This window comes from Meriones unguiculatus, assembly GCF_030254825.1.
Source record: "Meriones unguiculatus strain TT.TT164.6M chromosome 13 unlocalized genomic scaffold, Bangor_MerUng_6.1 Chr13_unordered_Scaffold_37, whole genome shotgun sequence".
NCBI lineage: Eukaryota > Metazoa > Chordata > Mammalia > Rodentia > Muridae > Meriones > Meriones unguiculatus.
Window position 1 is genome coordinate 242,430 of NW_026843647.1, and position 11,371 is coordinate 253,800.

The 11,371-nt window shown below is 41.1% G+C and overlaps 1 long non-coding RNA gene across 1 annotated transcript; it reads right to left on the reverse strand.

The window, feature by feature from the left end:
- Positions 1–43: 43 nt before the first annotated feature.
- Positions 44–7,950, reverse strand: LOC132650998 (uncharacterized). Its single transcript, XR_009588967.1, has 3 exons — positions 6,962–7,950; positions 4,601–4,642; positions 44–689 (listed from the first exon to the last, which is right to left on the reverse strand). It is a non-coding gene; the product is annotated as an uncharacterized LOC132650998 (long non-coding RNA).
- Positions 7,951–11,371: the final 3,421 nt, after the last annotated feature.

Consider the following 11,371-nt stretch of genomic DNA (forward strand, 5'->3'; position numbering starts at 1 on the left):
TAGATCAAGTGGGATGGAAATGGGAATAAATGTAGCAAGGTTAACATCTGCCTCCATGTAGGTGTTGGTCTCTCCTTTATAACCACAAGTGAACAGAGGAAACTCCATCGATGCATACACAGGTTGTAGGAGGAGGCTGAGGCAAAGCAAAGGAAGGGACATGTCAGGTTCTTCACTACACAGAGACAGACCCCTGCGTCAAGGCAGATCCAAGGAGATTATTGGCTTAGGCCTTGGAACAGGCTCAGACCTCAACAATATCAGAGAAGACTTTGAATGCTACAGCTGCTTCCTACTGTTGCTTCAGGCTCTCAGTCTGTGCATACACAATGGTTCTCATGACAGGCCAGCACACACACTGCAGCAAAGTCCAGACATCTGAGGGTCACAGTACTGAGATATTTCTGTTGCTGTAGCCAGACTTGCTCTGAATTTGCTGTCTTTTTATTGTTCTGTTTTCCTCTCATCCATGTACTCTTGGAATCCCATAGCCCTGGGGCTCTACACCTGGTTCCTCCATGTGGGTGAAAAACATGTTTGGTTCTTTCTTCAACAATCTGTATGATTTCATCATGGTCCACAGTGACTTTGGAGAGGACCAGAGTCTGAGACAAAATTGTAGTTCATCCAAAAACAGCTTGTTTGTTTTGGATTGCTGTTGTGAGAGTAGTTTGAACATTTGATTTCTCCTAGGAAAGGGAGCAGGGGCAGTCAGACTTTGACCAGTTTGATAGCTCTTTGATCACTTCCACTAGTCAAAGTGGCTAAACTAAGCAACAGGGAAAGTAGATCCAGACAGTTTTGATGAGACCTGATAAGCTACAGTAAGATAGAGGAGGAAGACATCCCTTATCAGTGGATTAGAGGAGGGACATGGGGTTTTGACCAAGAAAGTAAACACTAGTGACTCAGCCTTATGCAGGACACCTGGGTTCAGGGTTCTCAACTCAGCTTTTGCATTCAGACCTCCTCCTGGACGTCTGGCACCAAATTCAGAATTATACAGGATCAAAAGAGGGGGAAAGCTGCTCATAGTCAATATAAGTCATGACAGGCAACAAATTTATGAATTGTGTGCTTAGTTTAGATTATCAGCCACTTTCATCTTTACACTATTTCCTGATTAAAAGTCATACATGAATCACCTGAAGAATCAGAATTGGAGTGGGTTTTGGAGCCTGTAAATATGAATTTAGTTTCGAACTTGGCAGCACATGTCTTGAGATGGCTGGACTCAGCCATCTGTCTCATAACAACAAACAAAAAGAAGTACACTTCATCTCCATACTTTTTCTAATTTACTGAAATATTACTTATCATACTTACTAGTGATATAATTTTGTATTATATATTATTGTTATAATACAATATAAACAATATAATGCAAATCAAAATTGATATCTAACTTATGTAAAATCCATTCATGAAAACAGGACCATAAAATTTCAAAAGAGCTAAAACTGCAAGAAGCTTTGAAGGTAGGAATGTGAAAAAAATGATGTAATGTTAATTCTTATATATAAACAAACAAAATAATGTCTCCTATGTGTAATCTTATACAATTTTGGTTACTGGAATTTAAAAAATGTAAAGAAATTGCACACACACACACGTGTGTATCTCCCTAGATATAGATAAATATACCTACACCAGCTTAGTTTCTCTATGTTCAGTGAGTTGTTTATGTGCTGTATTCAGCAATAAAGACTTGCAATCCATTTGTGGAGAGCAAACTATAATCTTGACAAAAGTCTGCATTGTTTAGGCATTCCCATAAGATTCCTTTGGCCAACACCTCAAGTAGATATAAGCCATTCCAAGTATTGGAATCCTCATTTGATGACAAGTGGCATCCTGTTGGGAATCTCTTTTATTTTTTCGTTTGGATCACCTTCAGTTATGTATATATTTTAGGAAGCTTCTGCTTCTGCTTAGGAATTAGATTAGATTACTACAGTAACATTCAAATAACATTTAAATTTAGCTGTCTTTCTTCATATTACTTTCCTTAATGTCCCCTTGCCTCCCAACTTCCAACTGATTCTCTCTTATGAGCCCGTTTTCCATCTATAAATATTTTATTGCCCTATCCTAGGGAGATCTATTTACTTCTTCTCGGACACTAGTCCTTTTTTCTGTGTGTATCCTACATGGTTTTATGTACTATAGATTGCTTATCATTGACTTTACAAGTAATATTAAGATGTAAGTAGATACATGCGATATTTGTATTTTTCAACTTGTGTTATTACACTCAGACTGATTTTTTTCTAGTTTACCTGTAGATATGCATTTACTTTGAAATTTCATAATTTACTTTGTAAAATGACTGAGTAACATTTTGTTGTGCAAATGTCCACATTTTCTTTATCTAGTCTTCTGTTGATGGACATCTGGGTTATATCCAATTTCTGGAAGTGCTGATTAGAGCAACATAAATATGTTTGCACAAATGTCTCCATGGAAGGATGAAACATTCTTTGGATATATGCCAAAGAGTGGTATTGCTGATTCTTGAGGTAGAACAATCCCCATCTTGCTGTGGAAAAGCCACAAAGATGTCCTTAGTGGCAGAATATGTTTGTACTCCTACTAGCAATGTCTGAATATTCTTAGTCATGTGACTCTCTTTAGACCATATCTCAAACTACTTTTGGTTTCTATTTCCCTGATGATTATGGACTTTTCAGATATCTTTAAATGTTCCTCAGCCATTTGAATTATTTCTTTAAGAATTCTCTTCTGATATCTTCTTCCATTTCTTTCTTCAGAGACTGAAGTTTTTTTTTTGGTTTTTTTTTTTTTTCAATGCAGTTTATTCAGGAACCTTGAACAATCATCTGACCCTGGGGAAAGCCAGCCCACAGCTTAAATAGCCTCTGGGTAGCCAACCCCAGCGTGCCACGTGGGCAATGCAGATAGGTCCACATACATGGAAGCAAGCCAGATCCTCAGCCTTAGCCAAATGTGGAATTGTTCGTGACAGAGAGCACTCACCATCGGGAAGGTGGAAGGCGGGAAACCAGCTCCATCTTTAAGGCATAGCATTCCACAGCTCTCTACAGTTCCCCCTTTTTGTTTTAGATGCATCAGGCAAGAGTAGAGGTCTGATCTCTGATATTAGAAATAAATTGGGACTTTGTACTGATGTTCATTTAGGTGTCATCCACCCAAAGAGCATCAGACCCGACCGATACCTTTTTCTCAGAGGCGGGACCTGGGGCATCAACCTGCATGCATCAGACATGCTCTTCTCTGGGTCCAAAGCAGCTGACCCTGAGTGCAGTGCTTAGCCTCGCATCCTGAGCATAACATTTTAGCTTTTTATGGTAGCCAACCATGCTCAGGGAAACTGTCCTGCTTCAATGGCTGTAAAGGCCTAAATGATCATGGCTGCATTACTCTGTTGTGAGACTCTAATCTTGCATATATACCACAGGCAAACCAAGGAGACCAACACCAGAAGGCCTGCTAACGCTCCAATGCCCGCCCATTCCTTCAGATGATTCATGGCTGCAGCAATCCATAATGATAATCCTGTGGCTAGTCCTGCGTCCACTCTGGTAGAATTTACTGTGACAATGGCCACTCTCAGCTGCTCCATCATAGTATCGAATTCTCCAGTCCAATTACCTAAAATATAGCTAGACAATTGTTTAGACAGATTTGCAGCACGGGAAAAATTCTCATGTTGTATGCTAGTGACACAAAGTCCAGCATACTTTCATTGACAACTGAAAAAAAAAAGAATTTTCAGTTCATTGTTGTGGTCAATCTGGAAGTATGCATGTAAAATAATTAAAATAGATCCCTATTTTTCACTCTGCACAAAACTCACCAAAAAATAGATTGAAGAGCTCAGTAAAATCAATAAACAGAGAATCTGATGGATGAGAAATTAAGAAAGAGTAATTTCTCTAGTTATGAGAATGTCTTTTTCATGTTTTGGACTGTGTTGATGAGGCTTATCACTTGAGTTTTTGTTAGACTTCTTCAGTTTTTATTTCTAGGCACATCTCAGTTTTTAATTTTATTGATTCCTTTTGTAATAAAATATCTTCAGCTATCTTCAGTGTTTTATTTCACTTTTTTGTTTGTTTTCACAGACATCATTGAGGTTTTACCCATATCCTCTGTTATAACCTTGATTTCCTCTAGGATGGTTGTGGTGATTTGGTGTCATGGTGTTAATGATTTTGGTTTCACTCTGGTGTTTAGTTATCTGGATTTGGCATGATTGTGATTCTAGCTGTTGCTATCTGGACTTGTCTATTTTTTTGGTTTATGGTGTTTAATTTCTTCACTTTTATTTTCATCTCTGGATCTTAGGAAAGGGTGTTGGCTGTGTATTGTCTTATAGAGAATTCTTCTGAGTGTGTGCCTTGATAGGTCATTAGGGATACTAGACAGAGACTGTTTTTAGGTGTTTTGAAAAATAATGATGAATAAAGATAAACCTTACCTCAGAGTATAGGGCTGGAAAAGATTTTGAAAGCAAATTGACCCAAAAAACAAGATGAAGTAGTCATTTTCATGTCTCAAAAATAAGTTTTTAATCAAAATTAATCAAAAGAGATGGGGAAGAACACTTTATACTTACCGAAAGAAAAATCCACCACTACAACCTCTCAATAATGAACATCTGTGATGGAAATGTAAGGATATCATCATTCATAAAAGAAATATTACTAAAGTTTAAATCACACACTGAATCTCATACATTAATAGTCAGAGACTTCAGCACCGACTTTCTCCAAAGGACAGATCATCAAAACAGAAAGTAAATGGCGAAAAAAGAAACTAACAAACATCTTGAATCAAATGGGCCTACCAGTTGTCTATAGAACATTTCTCAGCGGCTCATGAAACCTTCTCCAAATTTGACCATATAATCAGTCACAAAAGAAGACTCAGAAGATTGAAATAACTCCATGAATTTTATCAGACATTCATGGATTAAAGCTAGACTTCAACAACAAGAGAAACACTTGATCATAGAAGAAACAAAGGAAGAAAAAAAAGACATTCTAGTTTTCAATGAAAATGAAGGCAAAACATACCCACACTTATGAGACACAATGAAAGCAGTGCTAATAGAAAAGCTTACATCATTTTGATAAATGAAGTGCCTTCCTAAAGCAATTGGAGAGATCCAATACTAATAATTTAGCAGCACACTTAAAAGCTCTCTAACAGAAGGAAGCAAACACACCAACATGGAGCAGTTGACAGGAAATATTCAAACTTTGGGTTGAAATCAATACATTGGAAACAAAGAGACTGATACAAAGAATCCATAAAACAAAAACTGGTTCTTTGACAATATCAACAAAATACACAAACACTTAGCCAAAGTAACTGAAAGGCAGGAGAAAAGTATCCAGATAAACAACATCAGAAACAAAAAGGGGGACATAACTACAGACAATGAGGAAATAAAAAAATCATTAGGACTTACTTCAAAGGCCTGTATTACAAAAAAAAATCAAAAATCTAAAGCAAAATAAAATTGATTTTCTGAATAGATTTCACCTACTGAAGATAAATTAAGATCAGGAAAAAGTTTAAACAGTCTAATAACCACTGAGAAAATAGAAGGAATCATCAAAAATCTCCCAACCAAAAAATGCACAGATCCAGATGGTTTTAGTGCAGAATTCTGTCAGGCATTCAAAAAAGAATTAATACAGATACTCTTCAAACTGTTCCACAAAAAAGGAACAGAAAGAACACTGCCAAATTCATTTTATGAAGCCACAGTCACCTTGACACCTAAACCACACAAAGATCCAACAAAGAAAGATAATTCCAGACCAATTTCATGCATGAACTTCCATGCGAAAAACTCAATAAAATACAAACTGAATCCAAGAACACATCATATACATCATCCCGGGGATGCAGGAATGGTTCAACATAAAAAATGTCATCACTATAATCCACCATATTAAAAAATTAAAGAAAAAGATCACATGGTCATCTCATTAGATGGAGAAAATATGTTTGACCAAATCCAACATCCCATTATGATGAAAGTCTTAGAGAGATAAAAAGATACAAGGTCTATATTTAAACATAATAACGGCTATATACAGCAAGCTGTTTGCAAGCATCAAAATAAATAATTGTAGAAATATTGTAGAAAATAAATAAATGTAGAAAAATTCAAAGCAATTCCACTAAATTCAGGGATAGGAGAAGAATACCCACTCTCTCTGTTCCTCTTCAATATAGTACTTTAAGTTCTAGCTAGAGCAATAAGACAACTGAGGGAGATCAAGGGCATACAAATCAGCATGGAAGAAGTAAAAATATTGCTATTTGCAGAGGAGGTGGTAGTGTATGTAAGCAACCTTAAACATTCCACCAGAGAAATCCTACAGCTGATAAACAGCTTCAGCAAAGTATCTGGATACAAGATTAATTTAAAAAAATCTGTAACTCTCCTGTACATATGGGACATATGTGTTGAGAAAGAAATTAAGGAAACTACACCATTCATAATATCCACAAATGCAATAATGTATCTTGGTGTGACTCTAACCAAATACGTGAAAGACCTGCATGAAAAGAACTTCAATGGTCTGAAGAAAGAAAATGAAGATGTCAGAAAATGGAAAGATCTCCCAATTTCCTGGATCCATAAGATTAACATAGTGAAAATGGTCATCTAACCAAAGGCAATCTACACATTCAATATAATCACATCAAAATACCAACACTGTTCTTTTCAGACCTTGAAAGAAGAATTCTAAACTTCATATGGAATAATAATAAAAAAAAAAACAGAGCAGCTTAAACAATCCTATACAATAAAAGAACTTCTGGAGTTATCGCCATCCCGGACTTCAAGCTACAACACACAGCAGTAGTAATAAAAACTGCATGGTACTGGCATAGAGATAGTCTGGTTGGTTGATCAATAGAATTGAATCAAAGACCCAGAAATAAACCCACATACCTTTGGTCAATTGATTTTTGACAAGGAAGCCGGAACCGTACAATGGAAAAAGACAGCCTCTTCAATAAACCATGCTGGTCTAACTGTATCTCTGCATGTAGAAAAATGCAAATAGATACATATTTTTCTCCCTGAAATAAATAGCAAATCCAAGTGGAGCAGAGACCTCAATATAACTGCAGACACACTAAATCTGTTGAAGAGAAAGCTAGAAAGAGCCTTGAACTCATTGGTACAGGAGACAACTTCCTGAACAGAACACCAACAGATCAGGCTCTAGGATCAAAAGTTAATAAATGAGACCTCATGAAACTGAAAACTTCTATAAGGAGGAAACAATATCAATGAAACTAAATGTCAGTCTACACATTAGGAAAAGAACACATCAATCCTATTTTCAACAAAGTGCTAATATCCAAACTATACAATGGACCGAGGAAATCAAACTCCAATAAAAATGACCCAATTAAATAATTGGCACAGAAGTATACAAAGAATTTTTAACATTGAAATCTTGAATGGCTTAGAAACACTTAAAGAAATGCTCATCTTCCTTCATCATCAGAGAAATGCAAATCAAAAGGACTCTGAGATTCCATCTCATACCAGTCTGAACGGCTAAGATAAAATCTCAAGTTATAGTACATCCTGGTGAGGATAAGGACAAAGGGGAGCATGCTTTCCTTGCTGGTGTGAGTGTAAACTTTTACAAGCACTTTGGAAAACAATCTGGGGCTCTCTCAGAAAATTAGGAAGGCCTAGGTATACCACTACTGGATATATACCCAAAAGAGCCTCTACAAGAAGGACACCTAATCAGCTGCATTCATAGCAGTTTTATTTGTAGTAGCCAGAGTCTGAAAACCACCTAGATGTCCCACAACTGAAGAATGGATAAAGAAACCATGGCACATTTACACAAAAGATAATACTCAGCCATTGAAAACAAAGCAATCAACTTCCACTGCTTTCCCCAGCCAGCGGTGAGGTTTTCTGAATTCTCTTTTTCTTATCAGGCAAAGAAATCTTGCATTGAGCACACATAGACACACCCTACCCACTCCACCCAATCCCCTTCCCCCATATTGGCTGCATATGACAACAACTTCATGTTTGGGTTGGGACTTCTGAAAAAAAAAAACAAGTTTCTCTAGGATTATAGTAATCAGATTAGAATAGGAGAGAATATTGTCATAGTGATTATGCCATTTAAGGAGACCACAGGCCAGAACTGCACACCCTCATGGTTTTATAAATGGCAAATGCGCCCAGGTCAGGCCTGCACAGAGAGATGATGAGAGACACTAAGGGTGAGGAAATGGAGACCCCCTCCTCCTCTCCAGAGATGCTTCCAAGCTCAGACACACCCAGGAACCTTTGCGGAGGAATTCATCCAAACCCTTCCTGGATGAGAGGAGTTCTGGAGGAGTTTCAAATTCCCTGCAGTCACCAGAGCGGTTAGTGCCACCTGAATTCACTGTGCCAATTGCTTGAGATAAATTTGAAGGCACTGCTGAACTGATGACCCTTTGGACTCTATGAGTTCACAGCTCTAGTCACTAGCTTTCTGCTAGTCATTGGCAGAAGAAGGTTTAGGTGTTGTGCTAAGCACATTGGCATCTACCATATACAATATATTAAGGATAAAACCCCTCAGCAAATGATGTCCTCACTGAGATAATTTCTAAACCAAAGTTTCTGAAAACTTCAGTCTTAATTTGCATACATATTCTACTACTAAAACTTCATAATCATTAAGAAGTGACAAAGTAAACTCATCCAACTGTTGTGCCAGCCAAATCTGAAAACATCAGTAGTGGATATTTTGGGAACAGGGACAGTCTCTGACATGAACTGATCGGCCTGCTCTTTGATCACCTCCCCTTGAGGGGGGAGCAGCCTTACCAGGCCACGGAGGAGGACAATGCAGCCAGTCCTTATGAGACCTGATAGACTAGGATCAGAATGAATTGGAGGAAAACCACCCCTATCAGTGGACTGTTAGAGGGCCATGGATGAAGAAGGGGGAGAGTGGGTGAGATTGGGAGAGGAGGAGGGAGGGAGCTACAGGGGGGATACAAAGTGAATAAATTGTAACTAATGGAAATAAAAAATAAAAATAAAGAAATAAAAAAATAAACTCAATCAACTAGGATAATCTCTAGACTGGACAAAGAACCCCATGAATTTATCTGACTGCACTTTTGCAATAGAGCAATTTGGAAGTTAATACCTATTTCAGCTACCAGAGCTTTGAAACAAAAAAATCAGTGAAATTCAGCTGGGCAGGGCTCCCTGGGGAGCGACAGGAACATTTCAGGAGGATCCTAGGGATGCCCTGATGCCCTGTTCCTAGGAGGAACCCAACTCTCTTGGGCACTCAGAGGAAAGCCCAAGGTGAACATTCCCAGGCAAGGAATCCCAGAAACCGTAGGCGCCTCTGAAGATTGCGCAAGTCTTTTCCTCCCCCGCCCGCTCGGTGGCATGTTTCTAAAATCCCAATCTGCACAACATAAACAGGAAACGTGCAGCCAGAAAGCCTTGCCGGTGCAAATTCCAAGCTTCCAGCCGAGGGCGGGAGAATCTCTGCTGCGCGGCCAGTGGCAAGCAGGCAGCAGAAAAGAGCAAACTTTGCAAGTGACCCCGCGTCCCTCCACGCCCTTATCCTCCTACAGCAAAAGGGAGAGAGAAGGCGGAAGGAAAGACCCCCGCTCCAGGAGAATAAAGAATAGGGGAGGGGGGCGTTGAAGCAGAGGCCCGGCCTCTAAGAGCTCAGCCTTGGTGGCAAGAATGCTCCAGGCCGCCCACTTCCCTAGCAGCGTGTCCGAGCAGCCTCGGAGGAAGCTAAGGGCCGAGCCCTCTGAGGGTGGGGCGGGGTAGGGGCAGGCGCAGCCGCAGAGCGCTCCTCCATTGTCAAGCGTGACGGAAGCGCGGTCGCTATAAATACAGACGCTGAAGGGTTATCGCTGAGCTCGCCTGGGCCTGGTGGGTGGCGGCGGTGAGGGCGGCGATGGCAATCCGCTTCCCGGGCTCGGTGGCAGCGGTCGTGGCTGAGACCAGAAGAAACCAGGTAAGGGTGTGGGGCGGACACATCCTGGGCTCCGCCTCCGCCCACCCAGGCTCCGCCTCCACGCGCTCCACCTCCATCCCCGGGCTCCGCCTCCTCCCCTGAGCTCCGCCTCCACCCCTCGGGCCCCACCTCCCTCCTTTCCTCCGCCCTCACCGGGCTCTGCCTCTGTCCTTCCCCCGTGCTCCGCCCCCCTCCTCTGCCCTGGGCTTCCCTTCCGACCCTGGCAGCTGTCCAGTGGGCTTTGCTGGAGCAGGCATAGCTGCTGGGAGGTGGGGAAGTGAGAGGGGTGGGTCCCGCGGTGGAGAAGCAGCGGGTTCACCGGTGTCAGCCATCGCGGTGCAGCCGAGCGTGGCTGGCTGTGGGCGTGTGTGAGGGACCCGCAGGATGGCGGTCGCGGGGAGAGACCGCGGCGTTGCAGCCGGGGGCTGGGCGGGTCGGGAGAGCCTGCCTGCATTCAGACAAGAGCTTCTGTGCTGACTGCTGGTACCCGGGACTGTGCACTCTGGCCGCAGGGGTTGGGAGGGCGGGAGCACACTGTGTGTAGTTCCTAGGGATACACTTGCGCCCTGCATCCTGAGGAAGAGTGATGCTGGGGCCAGGCCTCCAGGAAAGGAAGTGCAGAGAGTCTGGTGTTGCCTCCTGCCTGGCCTGGGGCAGCGGGGGAGGGGGGCTTGGACATCCCAGTGGAATGAACACTTGCTGCTTGGAAAGGCCACAGGATCCTTGCACCTTGAAACATTTCTAGGACTATTGTTTCAGGACATATGTGCCGGCATTCCAAAATGAAATGACTCTTCTTAAGACAGCCAGCCAACCACTGCAGGTGCTCTCTCTCATTTAGCTTTCAAGTGATTTGATTGTTCTCTTTATTCCATCAGAGAATTCTTCTTAAGACACAGTTTGGTATATACATTGCTGTTTATACCTTGATGGACTTGCACAACCAGGAGTTTACAGGATTCATGCGGACTTATTTTCTTATTTGTATTTCTTTGGGTTGCTATGTCTAGATAATCAGGATGTAATAACAAGGTTACTGTAGAGCTGGGAAAGCTCTTTTATTTCATGGTAATTCCAGTTTTACACTTGCAAGGAATTTTAGCTACCAGCCCTGTACCCCCTTGTCTCAGGAGGTGCTTAGGTTGTTTTGCTGATTGTTGGTCGTTGGTAGCACTAGAGTACTGCTGTTCTACTCATCTCTTTTTATTGTTTATTTATCCCTACGAATTTGTTTAAGAGAAGGAATCGTTCACATTTTTTTTCTCACTACTGCCTAATTGAGGTCACTCAAGAGAATCGCTTGTAGGTTGGTGAGATGGCTCAGCAGATAAAGGCTCTTG